We start from the raw sequence: 16,487 nt of genomic DNA, 5'->3' as shown, positions 1-16,487 counted from the left end.
GTGAAAAATATGGGGTCACTACCTTAATGAAATTAAATTGCCGGCGTCTTAAGATTATGTTTTCTGGTATTGGAAAACTAACACTTAATACATTCGTAAGAAATTCCTTTGTTCACTCTCATAATGGAGGCATTAGCTCTCAAAAGAAAAATAAACGGGATAATATCTTCATTAAAATGATTGACAAAGGAGTTTCATACAGACACATTAACATCATGCAGCTTAATTTTAAGGTTTAGGATTTTTTAAAGATATTTTTCATTGCATTATATCAGAACACTTAGTGCTCACTTATTGAATCAATGTGGATTTTTTTGTTGCCAAGAATTATGGGGTAAATGATGTAACTAAGAAATCATAGGTTCACTACAATGCTTGTCTTCCCACGACATCAGTTTAATTACACAAATGAGAATGATGTCAATGATGGTGGGGTGAATTTCAGGTCAGATTCACTCATGGTACAAATAGCATAAACTAACTCGGAGAGCCACGTTTCCTCTACTTAAAACATTCTTCCTATTTTAAGCCTTTTTTTTGTAACAATTAATTCTGGATTCAACGACATTACCTTATTTGACAGCGACTGCAATGAACTGAGAATACTTTCTTCAATCAAGCTGCTCATGTTCACAGTCAGGTTGAAACAGAAGTTGTGTACATTTTCCCATTTTGTACAATTTTGAGATCTTGTTCTTCTGGGGAGGGAAAATCATACAGAGTATGTGTAACAGAGTGTGGCCTGTATGAAGGAGGTGTCCAATCCAAGATTGTCAATTTCAAGGTTAAATGCATACCAAATAGAATGAAACACATGACGATGGAATAAAATGAACAAAACATACAAAAATAGCTAGAATACAATTAAACAGATAAAGTGCATGTAAAATATATCAAACATATACATAAATAATAAGGTGCTGATACTAATAATTTGCATGCCAGAACTCATAAAGGACCTAGAAATAAATAAAATAGATACTGAAATGTGTAAAAGCTGTGTTAAAATGAGTAAAATAAGGAATGAATGGGCTGCCTAATGAATCCATTTCAGTATGTAACTCCCCAGTGTCTGAATTGTGAATAGAATGGCCTCTCATTTTTTTCCTGGTTCTGATAAAAGCATGTTGTACTTGCTCATATGTAAATCTGCCAAAAGAACAAGTCAGATACAGGAAAGTCTCCAAGTAATTGCTCCACAAATTACCAACAATAAATTTTCCACTTAACCAGACGGGCAAATTCTTTTGCCGGCTAATTTCAGAGAATATTTTTAGAGTTGACCATTTACACAGCGCCAGTGATGTCAGGGTCTGATAGTCAGCTAGAAAGCTGGTTTTCCTCAAGTTCACTCTGTGGTTAATGTCTTGAAGGAATGCTACTGCAGTGTGTATAAAAATAAAGGTTGGTTCCAGCTCTGTTAACATTACTGTAAATTACAAATATGATTTGGCTAAATCTTATAACAGTTAATTGAACTGGCAGAACACCAGTAAATATAACATATGCCAAACCAGTGATAGCTGCTGTAAGATCTTATATTATTTATCAGAGGAACCAAACATTTTTAATGTTTTTTTATTAACAAGTACATAATTTTGAACAATGCCATTTGAAATTGTTGCCCTCTATAGGTCTCCTGTTACCCACCACTGAAATATGAAAGAATCAAGTGATTGTTTTCACATCAGGTTCCACATCAATATCAGGTTCCACATGTAAGCTGACGACACCCAGTTCTACCTTACCACCACCTCTCTCAACCCCTCCACCACCTCTGTGTTGTCAGGCTGCTTGTCCGAAGTCCAGTACCGGTTGAGCAGAAATTTCCTCCAACTAAACACTGGGAGGACTGAAGCCACTGTCTTAGGCTCCCGCCACAAACTCCGATCCCTAGCTATCGATTCTGTCCCACTCCTTGGCCATTGTCTCAGGCTGAACCAGACTGCTCCCAACCTTGGCATCCGACTTGACCCTGAGCTGAGCTTCCAACCCCATACCCTCTCCATCACCAAGACCGTCTACTTCCACCTTCGTAATATCGCCCGTCTCCTACCCCACCTCAGCCTATTTGCTGCTGAAACCCTTATCTGCTTTTGTTACCTCCAGACTCGACCATTCCAATGCTCTCCTGGCCAACCTCCCATCTTTCACCCTTCATAAACATGAGCTCATCCGAAACTCCGCTGCCCGTATCCTAACCGGCACCAAGTCCCGCTCACCCGTCACACCTGTGCTCGCTGAACTATATTGGCTCCGAATCCACCTATGCCTCGAATTCAGAATTCTCATCTTTGTGTTCAAATCTCTCCATGTCATCACCCCTCCCTATCTCTGTAAGATCCGCCAGTTCTACAACCCTCCGAGAACTTTGCGTTCCTTCAATTCTGACCTTGTAAACATCCTTCACTCCGTTTGCCCCTCCATTGGCGGCTGTGCCTTCAGATCTCTAGGTCTTAAACTCTGCAATTCCCTTCCTAAGCCTCCCCACCTCTCTCTCCTCCTTTTAGATGCTCTTTAAAACCTTCCTCTTTGGCCAGCTTTCGGTCACCTGTCCTAATATCTCCTTCTGTGGCTCGGTAGCAATTTTTGTCTGATTAAGATCCTGTGAAGTGCCTTGAGATGTTTTATTATGTTAAAGGCGCTATATAAATGCAAGTTGTTGTAGTAGTTTATGGTGATAGCAGCACTCTACAAACCATTGTCAAGATGCATAAGGTTTATTGCTGTGTCAGTGGGGCTCATCTTGCCAGTCACAAAACCTGTGCAGTAGCTCCACGCTGGAAACAGCCTGACTCAATATCACCTAATCGTCCCAGTTGAAATTTATACATGATCGAAGAAAAAATCTGATCTTCATTTCTTATATCCCACATTTATCAAAACTCCTTCGGTCTGTAAAATTGATTACACTATTATAAAGTTATTGAGGCCCATTAGAATGCAACAACACATTTATATCCTTCTGCAATATTATTATTTCATTTTGTACTAGATGCTAGAAAATATATTTTAATCAATTATGTGCCTAGGGAACACTCAGCAGCCAGTTTCTAGACAATAAATGGCCTTTTGCTATTCTCTATTGAAATGGATAAATGGCAGTATGTTTGTTTGTATGTTTGTTTCAGTCACATTGGATCCATTGTTATTTGTTTTCTTATTTTCACAATTTGTGATCATACTTTGAGCCACTGCTCTAGGACCAGAAGGTTGCAAGCACATCTCACATTTCAAGTGCATTGAATGGCCCTCACGTGAGTTTGTATAATTATTCAGTGCTCTCTGATTGCAGGCTGTGGCGTGAAATATCCAGTGCAACAGCAGATTTAAAGATAAGGGCAGGCACACAAGTTTGCAGTAGAAGAAATTCTACGTAGTGCACTCGATCAGGTGTTTGAGGGCAGTGCTGCGGTCCAATGAAGACCGGAAGGCTGCCTGGGAGGAAGTGACGGAGCAGATGGATACATTTTCACACGTGCAAAAGTCTGTGGCACAAATGAGGAAAATGTTTTCCATACTGAGGAAGTTCGCCAAGATAAATGTATCCTGCATTAAGCTGCTTCAAGTGTAATGGTAGGGCATGCTTGGAATGAAGACTTTCATTTCAGCCAGCTGCATCAGACACATGAATATCAGTTGGGAATCCTTTAGCCATTTTTCATACAATCACAAAGCAGCCCATATCCATACTTGGCATGTTACAAGTTGGATAGTCAGGTGGTGAAGGATAGAATACGAGAGCCTGGTCTTCAGTTGTTTCCAAGCCTTTATTCACAGAGCTCCACATTACACCCACATCACACCACACTCTAAATCAGCTCTCTTATAAATGGATACAAGAGAGTTCCCAATTGATACACACCACCTGAATACAATTAACGCTAATTGATATAAATCATATGGATACAATTAACATGACACACCTTCCAGCTGCCAAGGAATCCTTCCAATAATGTGGTTCCCCTAGGCATAATAATGTAACTTATACCAAAAGCCACTTGTCTGTTGAATGCTCATTGACCTTTACATAATTTAAGAGGCAGGTTGCCCATATGTGTTGCAATCTTCAAACTTTCAGCACTTCACCAATTTGTTTATATTTGCAAGAAAAAGAAACACATAATGAAAGGGAAACGTGAAGAACGGGTGTTGGGGTCCCCCAATCCAAAGCCGCTACCCTGGTTCAAGGAAATAATTCTACATTGGATTGGCTCAATTGGTAGCATTCATCTCTGAGTCAGGAAATTGTGATTCAAGCCCCAGTCCAGTACTTGAGTGCATAATTTAGGTTAATACTTTAGAGAAGTATTGAGGGGGAACTCCACTGATGGAGATGCTGTCCTTTGGATGAGATGTTAAACCGAGGCCCCATCTTCCTGTTCCAGTGGACACAAATGGTCCCATCACAATATTTGATGCAGAAAGTTCTTCCGGTGTCTTGGCCAACATTCCTTCCTCAACCAACATCATCAAAAACAGTTTAAATGGTCAGTCATCTCAGTTGCTGTTTGTGGGGGATTTTACTGTCCACAGACTGGATGCCATATTAGCCTACAAAATAGCAGCGACAGCACTTCAAAAAATTATTAATTAGATATAAGGCACATTAGAATGTCCTAGGACCTGATAAGGTACGATGTAAATGTTAGTTCTTTCTTTACAAAAAGTCAGCTAAAATCGGTACAGCCAATTGGAGAGGGTCATGCGAGAGGTTATTGCCCAGGTCCAGGTTAGTACTACCACTGATATTTACTTTTCCTCCTACTAATCTTTCACATACTAAGGCACTCCATCATTCACAAACTTAACATGCACCACATCATCATAGCATATCATGTACTGACACATCAGATTTGAGAGGAGGCCCCCGTTGCTCATGTGTTTCTATGGGTGTCCAGCCAGAGCGGCGGAGGATACTGTACCCTACCACTCCATAGTTCACAGCATCAATCACTCCTGACTCCTGCGGCACGCAACAGGTACATCCGCTCTGGGGAATTTATATTTGAGGAGAGAGCGTCTTACGAGGTCGACAAAGATTTCCCAACAAAGGTCGTGAGCCGGTGTATCTGGGTCCCAGCCTTTCCCCAAGCAGTTCGGTCGGACTCCCCGCAAGAGTTACAGTGGGTGTCTGGTGAAACTGCTGAGGAAATTCCGCCCTCCTGTGTATGTCAAGAGTGCCACTTTATTATGCCAATTAGTCTACCTTGCTTTATGCTTTCAGCAGTGCAGGTGTCCACAGTGCTCAAAAAGCCACTGTGGTGGGACTGCATAATTGGCCCCAATATTGTTTCACCAACTGTGCCACTCAGTTCCCCCAAGAGGTTTAATTTACTCTGTACATTAAAGCTAGTGCATATGATCATTGTACGTATTGTACTTTGGTACTTTAGTATTAATGAAGCATTAGTGCAGTTTTACTCTTGAATTGGCTGCTTTGCTAATGTACATTAATGATCAGATCCAGCATTAATGCTTTTTTTGCTTGATACTGTTTGCTGAGCAGATATCATTGTGGAACATGCAAATTTACTCAGGATTTACTACGTTCCCAAACAGCATTCATTTCTTCCATTTATACCTGACCATTAAAGTATTGAGGGGAACCCTCTGAGCTCCAGTGACGAGAAGAGCACAAGAAATTAGTGAAAGGAAGAGGTTTTCAGTGAACTCTGCAGCATGGGTGTTGCCTCAAGTATGACAATACTAGATACTATAGAGGTGGAATAACCACAAGAAAGAGGACGGATCTGGAATGCACACCGAGACACATATCAGTAATACCCAATGCAGTGCAGGGATCATTGACAGGTCAAAAGGATCAAGAAAGCTCCGCTCCGACTGATCAATGTGTATGCCCCAACCCTCAGAAGCGAGTGGTTGGAGATCTTCCAGCATTTCCCGATGCTGCTGACGACCTCCAGGCTGGTTGTTCTCGCCAGAGACTTTAACTACATCATCAATGCAGCTGGGTGATCCAGAAGGGGCGGCGGAATACTGGACACCACGTCCAAACTCCTGATGGAAGTGGTGAAAGACGCAAAGCTTTGTGATGTCTTCAGCAACCCTGCCACAGAGATACACCTGGTCCAGGCCAGACGGGTCCATCCATTCCAGGACAGACTTCTTTTTTGTGTCCCCAAAGCTCAAGGTCAAATCCACCAACTTCCAATCGGTGTTCTTCTCTGACAACTGCCTCCTAAGGCCGACTGTCAATCGCAGGCGGTACAGGGGGCTGGCAGGGGGATACGGAAGCTGAATGTGATACTGTTGACTCCGGAGAACAGCGAGAACTAAGGAGGAATTACATAGGTTGGAGGACCATGAAACCCCTCTTCGACTCCACAATGCACTGGTGGGAAGCGATCAAGACCAACATCAAGAGGTTCTTCATCCTCAAAGGTGTTCAGAAGGCGAGAGAGAGACAGAGGGAGGTGTCGCAGCTCCAGAAAAGCATGCAGGATCTGCTTCAGCTGCAGTCGATGGAGGTCGATGTTGGGGAGGAACACAGAGAGGTGAAGGGCCAGAAAGCCTCGCTCTTTGCCTCCGAGACCTCAAAGATCATCTTCCAGTCCAGAGTCCGCTCCTTGGAGCAGGACGAGACGTGCTCATGCTTCTTCTTGCAGAAGCTGCACAGAGAGACCTCTGTGATCAGCAGCCCGAAGGAGGAAGACGGCTCAGTGACGTCTTTGCAGGCCGACATACTGAGGATCAGCAAGTCCTTTTATGCCAGGCTATAGGACGCGAAGCCTACAGATAGCACGGCCTCCCAGTCCTTCCTGTCCTCTATCACAGAAGTCTTAGAGGACAGTGAGCAGAAGAGCATGGATCAGCCGCTGACTTTGGTTGTACTGACAAAGGCCGTCCGGTCCTTTGAGAAGAGTAGAACTCCCGGAAGCGATGGCTTACCGGTCGAGCTGTACTCGGCTCTGTGGGACTGAATAGGCCCAAACCTAATGGAACTTTCTGGCAGGCAGTATGTCAGAGTCCATGATGAAAGGCATCATCACCCTCATCTACAAGCGGAAAAGGGAGAGGGAAGAAATCAGAAATTGGCAACCCATTTCCTTGCTAAATGTCAACTACAAGATTCTGTCTAAGGCCATCGTCAACAGGCTCAAGTCTGCTCTGGAGCGGGTGACCCACCTCGATCAGACCTGCGCTGTACCCGGCAGGAAGACCTCTGATAGCCTTGCGCTGCTCAGGGATACGATTGCCCACGTGCAGGACACGGGGGTGGGGGAGGTGGTGAACACCTGCCTCATTAGCCTGGACCAGGAGAAGGCCTTCGGCAGAATATCCCACACGTACATGATAGACGTGCTCTCCAAAATGGGGTTTGGGGAGGGAATCTGCGATTGGATCTGACTGCTCTACCCGGTCATCCACAACGCAGTGCTAATCAATGGGTGGGAGTCGGAGACCTTTCCAATCAGACCTGGAGTCAGGCAGGGTTATCCTTTCTCTGCGGTCTTGTTTGCATGTTGTTTCGAACCTTTTGCTGCATCAATCAGGAAGGACACAGGTATCAGGGGGGTGACGATCCCAGGCAGCGAAGGTTCTCAGACTAAGGCCTCCCTGTACATGGATGGTGTCACCGTCTTTTGCTCCGATCAGCGATTGGTACACAGACTGATGGGCATCTGCGACCAGTTCGAGCTGGCCTCGGGGGCCAGAGTGAACCGAAGTAAGAGTGAGGCCATGTTCTTTGGCAGGTGGGAAACCCGATCCTTTGTCCCCTTCACTGTCAGGTCCGACTACCTGAAGATGCTGGGGATCTGGTTTGGGGGGCCCCAGGCCTGCACCAAGAACTGGGAGGAGCGGGTCACCAAGGCTAAACAAAAGCTCGGCATGTGGGGGGGCACTCCCTCTCAATAACCGGCAGGAACGTGGTGATAAGGTCTGAGGTGCTCGCGGTGTTGCTCTACATGGCCCAGGTCTGGCCCATCCCCCACAACTCCGCCGTCACAGTCACCCGAGATATCTTCCACTTTGTCTGGAGGTCCAAGGTAGAACGCATCCGCAAGGCCACCATGTACAAGCCCCCAGACAAAGGGGGGAAGGGCGTCCCCAATGCCGCTCTGATCCTGATGTCCAGCTTTATGTGTGGCTGCCTCAGGATGTGTGTAGAGTCCCGGTACGCAAACACCAAGTGTCACTACGTGCTGAGTTTCTACCTGTCCAACACACTGAGAAGACTGAGTCTCGCCACGCTGGACCGTCCCTCACCACCTGTCCCAGGTGGAGAAGTTCCTGAGGAGGAACCCCTTTGACCAGAAGACCGTCACACAGTGGTCGGCACGGAACGTTCTGAAAGTCCTGCAGGGAAAGGAGAGGGTGGATCCGATCGGGCAGTTCCCCGACCAGACGGTTGATGTCATTTAGCAGAATGTCTCGTCACCAGAACTGACCAACAGGCACCAGGATGTGGCCTGGATGGTGGTGAGAAGGGCCCTCCCAGTGTGGTCCTCCCAACAGGCACGGAACCTCAGCCCCACCTCGAGCTGCCCTCGAGGCTGCGGCGAGGAGGAGACCGTCATCCATCTCCTGATGGGCTGCCCCTTCACACAGAAGGTGTGGGGAGAGATGCGTTGGTATCTGTCCCAGTTCATCCCCAACAGTTCGGTAACACAGGACCCTGTGCTCTATGGGCTGTTCCCCGGGATGCACACCGAGACACATATCAACTGCAGCTGGAAGACCATCAACTCGGTGAAGGAGGCCCTTTGGCCCGCCCGAAACATGTTGGTCTTCCAGCTGAAGGAGCTGTCCACTACCGAGTGTTGCCGACTGGCACACTCCAAGATCCAGGAGTACATGTTGCGGGACGCACTGAGGCGAGGCTCTATGGGGAAAGGCCTTCCTGTAAGGCCACCCCACTTTGTATTGTACAGCATGTATTATAAGATATGTACTGTGTTTTAAAATTCGAATATTGGAATCATATTGTGTACGATCCATGTTGTATTGTTTTGAATTGTATCACCTTGGATTTGTGGTATCTTTAAATTTTATGAAATAAAGTATATTTTGAAATATTAAAAACAAGTCAAAAGGATCATTGACATGTCATCTACCTGAGCCCTCATGGAGAACAGTGTGCAAGAAGGCTCCTGGGTCCAGATCTCCAGCCACAGAGCAACATCTAGACGGAAACTCTAATCTTACCAGTTATGTGGTATTCTCCAAGTAAAAAGCACCATTGATTGCACTCGCATCATAGCTGGCGCATCTGTGGGCAGTGCCCTCCCTTTTATTGCAGAAAATACTCCTGCTCCCTCAACGTTCAGATGGTATAGCACCACCAGAAAAAATAAATGGAAATTAATACTTGATTTCTGGGCAGTGCACACAATGCCCACATCTTGAGGGAATCTACAGCTGTTTGAGAGGGATGACAGAAGGCAGGGTTGGCTTCTGGGTGACTTGGGTTACCCACTCCAAACTTGTCTGATGACATCTCTGTGGAATCCCCAGACCCACAATAAAGAATTTACACTCATGTTTTTTTTATTATTCATTCATGGGATGTGGGCGTTGCTGGCGAGGCCGGCATTTATTGCCCATCCCTAATTGCCCTTGAGAAGGTGGTGGTGAGCCGTCTTTTTGAACCGCTGCAGTCCGTGTGGTGAAGGTTCTCCCACAGTGCTGTTAGGAAGAGAGTTCCAGGATTTTGACCCAGCGACGATGAAGGAACGGCGATATATTTCCAAGTCGGGATGATGTGTGACTTGGAGGGGAACGTGCAGGTGGTGGTGTTCCCATGTGCCTGCTGCTCTTGTCCTTCTAGGTGGTAGAGGTCGCAGGTTTGAGAGGTGCTGTTGAAGAAGCCTTGGCGAGTTGCTGCAGTGCATCCTGTGGATGGTGCACACTGCAGCCACGGTGCGCCGGTGGTGAAGGGAGTGAATGTTTAGGGTGGTGGATGGGGTGCCAATCAAGCGGGCTGCTTTGTCCTGGATGGTGTCGAGCTTCTTGAGTGCTGTTGGAGCTGCACTCATCCAGGCAAGTGGAGAGTATTCCATCACACTCCTGTGCATTCATGAAGTAGAAAAATCATCGAGCCTTTTCATTGATGGCCTTGTGAGATGAGAATCAGAAAGCAACTCAGCACTGACTCTGTTGTATCTCCACACTACAACAGCCAACCCTTCTTCACCGATCACCTCTGCCTCTTCCTCACTGACTTATCCGGCATTGTCTCTTCAAGCTGACTAATATCCTCCAAACCGAGGCCTGGTAATTGTTTCCACTGCTGTTGGTGACACAGCGTGTTGAGGCGTGTGTGACAGTTTCACAGAACTAGATCTCCCCTGCTGCACTTGTCCTTTCTGTAATAAAAATGAACACATGGACATCATTATGCATTTTGTTGTTGTTAGGGACAGTGTGCACTTATGTGCTTTGAATCTGATAAAAGTGAAAATCATTGCCACAGTGAATGTTTGCAGTTATCATTGTTCAAACCAGGAGCATTGTCATCTCCACAAACCAAGAAAGAAAAGAAAGAACTTTTATATAGTGCCTTTCATGACCTCACGGCATCCAAAAATGCATCACAGTCAATTAATTATTTTTGAAATTAAATCACTGTTGTAATGGAGAGAAACGCAGCAGTCAATTTGCGCACAGCAAGGTCCCACAAACAACAATGAGATAAATGATCAATTATACTGTTTTTGGTGGTGTTGGTTGAGGGATAACTGTTGGTCAGGCCACCAGGACAACTCCCCTGATGTTCTTCATAGTGCCATGGGATCTTTTACGTCCACTTGTGAGGGCAGATAGGTCGGTTTTAATGTCTCATCTGAAAGACAGCTCTTCCAACAGTGCAGCACTCCTTCAGTATTGCACTGGAGTGTCAGTCAAGATAATGTGCTCAAACTATCATTTGCATCATCATCTACACAAACCAGGAGCATCGTGGTCTCCAAAAACATCCCCATTTCTCAGGTTTTGTATAGATATTAGCCTATTATATCCAATTATACTCCTTACCAACTGTGCAAGGTAAGGCAAGCAAGGGGTTTTATCTGTCCCATATGAGGAGCTACAAGTTTTTTAATTAAGTGTCAACTTGGCCAAGTGGTAGCACTCTCACCTTTGAATTAAAAGATTATGGGTTCACGCTCCACTCCATGATTTAAGCACATAATCTAGGCTGATGCTTCAGTGCATTCTCCACGCCTTTCAGATGTGATGTTACATCAAGGCTCCATCTGCCTGTTTAGATGGATCAATAAGATTCCCTGGCACTATTTGAAGAAGAGTAGAGAAGTCTTTCTAGTGTTGTGGCTAACATTTTTGCCTTAACCACCAATAAATACGTCATTTATCTGATTGTTATTTGTGGGACCTTGTGTGCAAAATTGGCTGCTGTGTTTACCTATATAGCCACAGAGATTACATTTCAGTAATTATTCAGTGGCTGTGAAATACTTTAGGACATCCGAAGATGTGAAATGTATTATATAAATGTAAGTTCTTTGCTTCTTTTCTCTGTTATGCACCACTATTTGTCCTGGCACAGTGACATCTGTTGAAGGACATTTTCTTCAGTAAAGAAAAGAACAGCATAAATTGCTTGAGCTCTAATTTTGCAAACAGAAGCAAAGACTGCTCAGGAATATATATTTTCAGAACTGGTGGAATGAACTGCTGGCTGAAGATGGAAAAGCTGTGCTTTATGCAATCAGTTCTATCTGCGTTTGGGAATAATTAGTGAACAATCTTTCTCAGCTGCTAATAAGCATGCCTATTTTTTCTAGCCTGCTGTAATCGTTCAAAAATATCCTCATTCCCTCTCTTTGTGCCTCACTTCCTAAAATGTTTCTGGTCAAATTCTTGCGTGAAACTATTTGAGTAAACATTGCTGACGTGGGCAAGCATCTGTGGATAGGCATTTCTACCAAAAATAGCAGTGCAAAGTCATTAACAGTCATAGCCAATATATAGCAACGTGACATAATCAGCAGTGATCCACGTTGCTTACCTGGCACTTTTCTACAAATCAGTCACCTTCTGCTGCACATCTCTCCAAGTACAGCAGTTTGTGGAGAACTGTGTTGGCCTTCCACATGATGCCTTGCACACTTGTTGGACCCTCAGCTTAGTGGAGGGTTGCACTTCCTATCTGGAAAGGGCATTGCACTTTTCCATCACAACTTGCACAATAATCTAAAGGGCCCCATCAGTAAACCTTTCTATACCTTACTGCCTTCATCCATGATCCAATTTGAGCACTTCACAATTATAGTGACACACTGGGCATTTATAGTGGGGGGGAGTCCAAAACTAGGGGCCAGAAATATAAGATAGTCACTAATAAATCCAAAAGGGAATTCAGGAGAAACTTCTTTAACCAGATTAGAATGTGGATCGCTACCACATGGACTAGTTGATGCAAATAGCATACATGCCTTTAAGGGGAAGCTAGATAAGTACACGAGGGAGAAAAGAAGAGGAGGATATGCAGATAGGGTTAGATGAAGTAGGGTGGGAGGAGGCTCGTGTGGAGCATAAGCACTGGCATGAGCCAGTTGGGCCGAATGGCCTGTTTCTGTACTGTACATTCTATGTGATGCATGCCTACTAAAGGATGTAACTGTGATTGAACAGTATTATTGCGGATTGTTTTTTTAACTGGCTATGCAAGTGCATGTTAGTTGTAAAGCATCCAAAGGTAAATTTTCCACCCGAGCGGACTTTGGGTGGCAGAACGTGCCAGCAGGCCTCCCACTAGTGCCAGCGGCCCAGGCTAGTTTTGTGGAGCTTGGTGGAGCACACCTGCTTCTCCCGACCACACAAAGATAAACACAAACTTACCTGTTGGCTCCTCGGGCTGGGCCGCCAACTGGACAGAGTGTACATCATAGAACCCCAATTTACAGTTTAAGTGGGCCTACCTCCTGACGGAGACAGGTGCTCCAGCCGCCCGCCGGTAGGCCTGGGGAAAGATTCGGCGGCCACAGCAACGGCGGAAATGGGACAGTAACTATTTGCGTTTATATAGTGGCTTTAACGTAGAAAAATGTCCCAAGGTGCTTCACAGAAACATAATCAGACAAAAATGCATGCTAAGCCGAAGAAGGAGATATTAGGAGGGTAACTAAAAGCTTGGTCAATGGAATGGGTTTTAAAGAGGGCCTTAAAGGAGCAGAGGGAGTTGGAGATGTGGAGAGACCTAGGGAGGGAATTCCAGATTGTAGGCCCTAAATGGCTGAAGGCATGCCGCCAATGGTGGGTCGAAGAGAGTGGAGATGTGCAAGAGGCCAGAGTCAGAGGAACGCATAGTCCTCGGAGAGCTGTAGGGCTGGAGGAGATAGCAGAGATAGGGAGTTGCGAAGCAATGGAGGGATTTAAACATAAGGAGGAGAATTTTAAATTTAAGGCGTTGGGGGACCAGAGCCAATGTAGACCAGTAAGCACAGGGGTGATGGGTGGCTGGACTTGGTGCAGAATGACCTGAGTGGAGGTGATGATTCCTTTAAATAGTGCTCCTGCAGGGTCTTTCTTGACTGTTGGTGTCATGATTTGCTGGGCGAGTTGAGCAAATGTCAATTCAGGCACTGGGGGATCCCAATTTTGTAAAAGGGTCCTACAAGCAGCACAGGACCCTTATTTGTGTATCAAAATGACCTCTGAGCATGTTTCCAGCAAGCACCCTGGACGACAATGGGACGCAAATCGAGCGCACATGCACTGCCTGCCATCTTGAGCCCTTAGCCACCTGTTTCACGCCCGAAAATTGAATTTCTATGCCTTGGACTTTGAACTTTATTTAAGATTGTTTATGGCCCACTGCCATGTGTTCTTTGCCATTAATAGCCAAGAAACTATAACGAAATATCCATGTTAGTCTGAAGAGAAATATTCATCTTTGATTGAATGGAATATGCTCAAATCATACTTACACACAATCTATTTTGTTATTATTGTTTATGCAAAAGAAAATATAGATAGGATCTATTACAAAAATTTTTTTTAAAGTAAAACATTGGATGCAACAAAAATCCTTAATGAGACAAGGAGAGGGAGTTCACCTTCTAGACTCGTAATAATGATACTGTTTATATGTACTCAATGAACAAATCAGAAAATATACTTTAGCTATTGTATCTGAATAGCAGAAGTCAAACTGACATTGGTGTAACTTGGTGTGGCTTTACAGAAATATCTGGCTCTGTGCTATTCAACAGCCTGGTACCAACACACAAAAAAGAGAAAGCAAACACCTGTCTCTCAGCCATGGGAAAATTTCTGCTTACATTACTAAAAGCCAGAGAGGCCACAGGGTCTCCTTAATCTGACACTTTTCAGCCGTTAATGAATGTGAATGGTGTTTACCTAACAGCATATGATTTTGTGATCTATTAGCAGGTAGGACAGACCTTCAGCGATTATGTATAACATAAGGCTACTGTTCGAAAGCTGCAATTGACTTATTAGTCTGGCTCCACTAACAAAGCCATTTCTGTGACGCCATTTTCTACACCACATCCATAACAAACTAGGAACTATTTCCCACTGCTTTCATACAGAAATCAGTTTCAAAAGTGGTTCTATTATATTTCTTCTCAATACAATGAAGCCCTGATAACTAATCATAAAATATCAGTTCCAATACATATAGACCAGTCCATTGGTGTGATTGTCACTCTAGCTGTATGCAACGTGGCCCTAGATGTTGATGTACTGTAAAATCCAATGTATTATTCACTCCTTCACATTGATTTTTGCAAGCTGAAAACCTGGGGACTTATACATCTAAGTGAACAAAGTCTACTGCTTGTTTACAGATAACTTTTGGTTAACTTTTTTTGTAAACCTTTTGGTTTAAAGGAAAAATACAATCAGTTGGGGTGGCAGCCTGCTACTGCGAGCGAGAGGTTTTAATTAATGGTGCTGCCAAGCTGACGCTAGAGTGCATTGCCAAATGCAAACAGGATGGGCCTGGTCTCACTCCTCAGCTATGATAATTCTGAGACCTACCAAAAAGTGCAGTGACCACGGTATGTATACCTTCAAGGTTCCATTTGAGAAGGAGGGGTTTGAAAGAAGGCGTTGTAATCACTTTTCTTGTTTTAAATGTTTCAAATTTACCATGCTAGTTGGAGACTCTATTTTGAGACATGTTGATTGTGTGATGTGCAGTGGGAAGTCATTCAGTAGGACAGTTATGTGTTGTGCAGAGACTTGGATTAAGCACATAGATGGATAGTTTGTCAGAGGAAGAAGAAAAAAAGGGAAATGTAGTTGCTTTATATGTTGGTATAAATTATGTATCAAGTAGAAAGTTTATTCTCTTAAAGGGCAATTACCAGTGAATTGTAAGCAAATTTAAGGATAAAGGAGCAAAGTAAGTGATCTGTGGATTGTTGCTGGTTATTGAGGGTTCAGCGGAAAGGAACTGCAGCAACAATGGTTTTAATGATTGGCTAAAAGCATTCCCTTGAGGAATAAAAACTCCACAGGAAATGTGATCCAACTGTGGCTAACTGGAGAAGTTAAGGATAGTATTAGATTAAGAGAAGAGGCTTACAATGTTGCCAAAAAGAGTAGTAAGTCTGAGGATTGGAAGCGTTTTAGAAATCAGCAAAGGATGACCATGAAATTGATAAAGCGGGAGAAAATTGAATATGAGAGTAAACTAGCAAGAAATATTTAAACAGATTGTAAGAGCTTCTACAAGTATGTAAAATGGAAGAGATTAGTGAAGTAAATGTGGGCCCCTTAGAGGCGGAGACAGGAGAAATTATAATGGTAAATGAGAAAATGGCAGAAACATTAAACAAATATTTTGTACCTGTCTTCACAGTAGAAGACACAAAAACATATTGGAAATAGTGGGGAACCAAGGGTCTAATGAGAGTAAGGAACTTAAAGTAATTAAGATTAGTAAAGAAAAAGTACTGGAGAAATTAATGGGACTAAAAGCCGACAAATCCCCTGGACCTGATGGCCTACATCCTAGGGTCTTAAAATAGGTGACTGCAGGGATAGTGGATGCATTGGTTTTGATCTTCCAGAATTGCCTAGATTCTAAAACAGTCCCCTTAGATTGGAATGTAGCAAATGTAGCCCCGCTATTCAAGAAAAGAGGGAGAGAGAAAACAGGGAACCATAGGCCAGTTGGCCTGATATCAGTAGTAGGGAAAATGCTAGAATCTATTATTAAGGACTTAGAAACAGAGCACTTAGAAAATCATAATATGATACGCAGAATCAACTTGGTTTTATGAAAGGGAAATTGTGTTTGACAAATTTATTAAGAATTTTTTGAGGGTGTAACTAGTAGGGTCGATAAGAGGGAACCAGTAGATGTAGTTTATTTGGATTTTCAAAAGACATTCGATAAGGTGCCCACATGAGATTGTTACACAAGATTAGGGCTCATGGGATTGGGGGTAATATATTAGCATGGATTGAGGATTGGATAATGGACAAAAAGCGGGGAGTAGGAATAACAGGGTCATTTTCAGGTTGGC

The sequence above is a fragment of the Heptranchias perlo genome, chromosome 3 (genome assembly GCF_035084215.1).
Source record: "Heptranchias perlo isolate sHepPer1 chromosome 3, sHepPer1.hap1, whole genome shotgun sequence".
Taxonomy (NCBI): Eukaryota; Metazoa; Chordata; class Chondrichthyes; order Hexanchiformes; family Hexanchidae; genus Heptranchias; species Heptranchias perlo.
The sequence above is the reverse complement of the archived record's forward strand: the minus strand, read 5'-3'. Positions refer to the sequence as shown.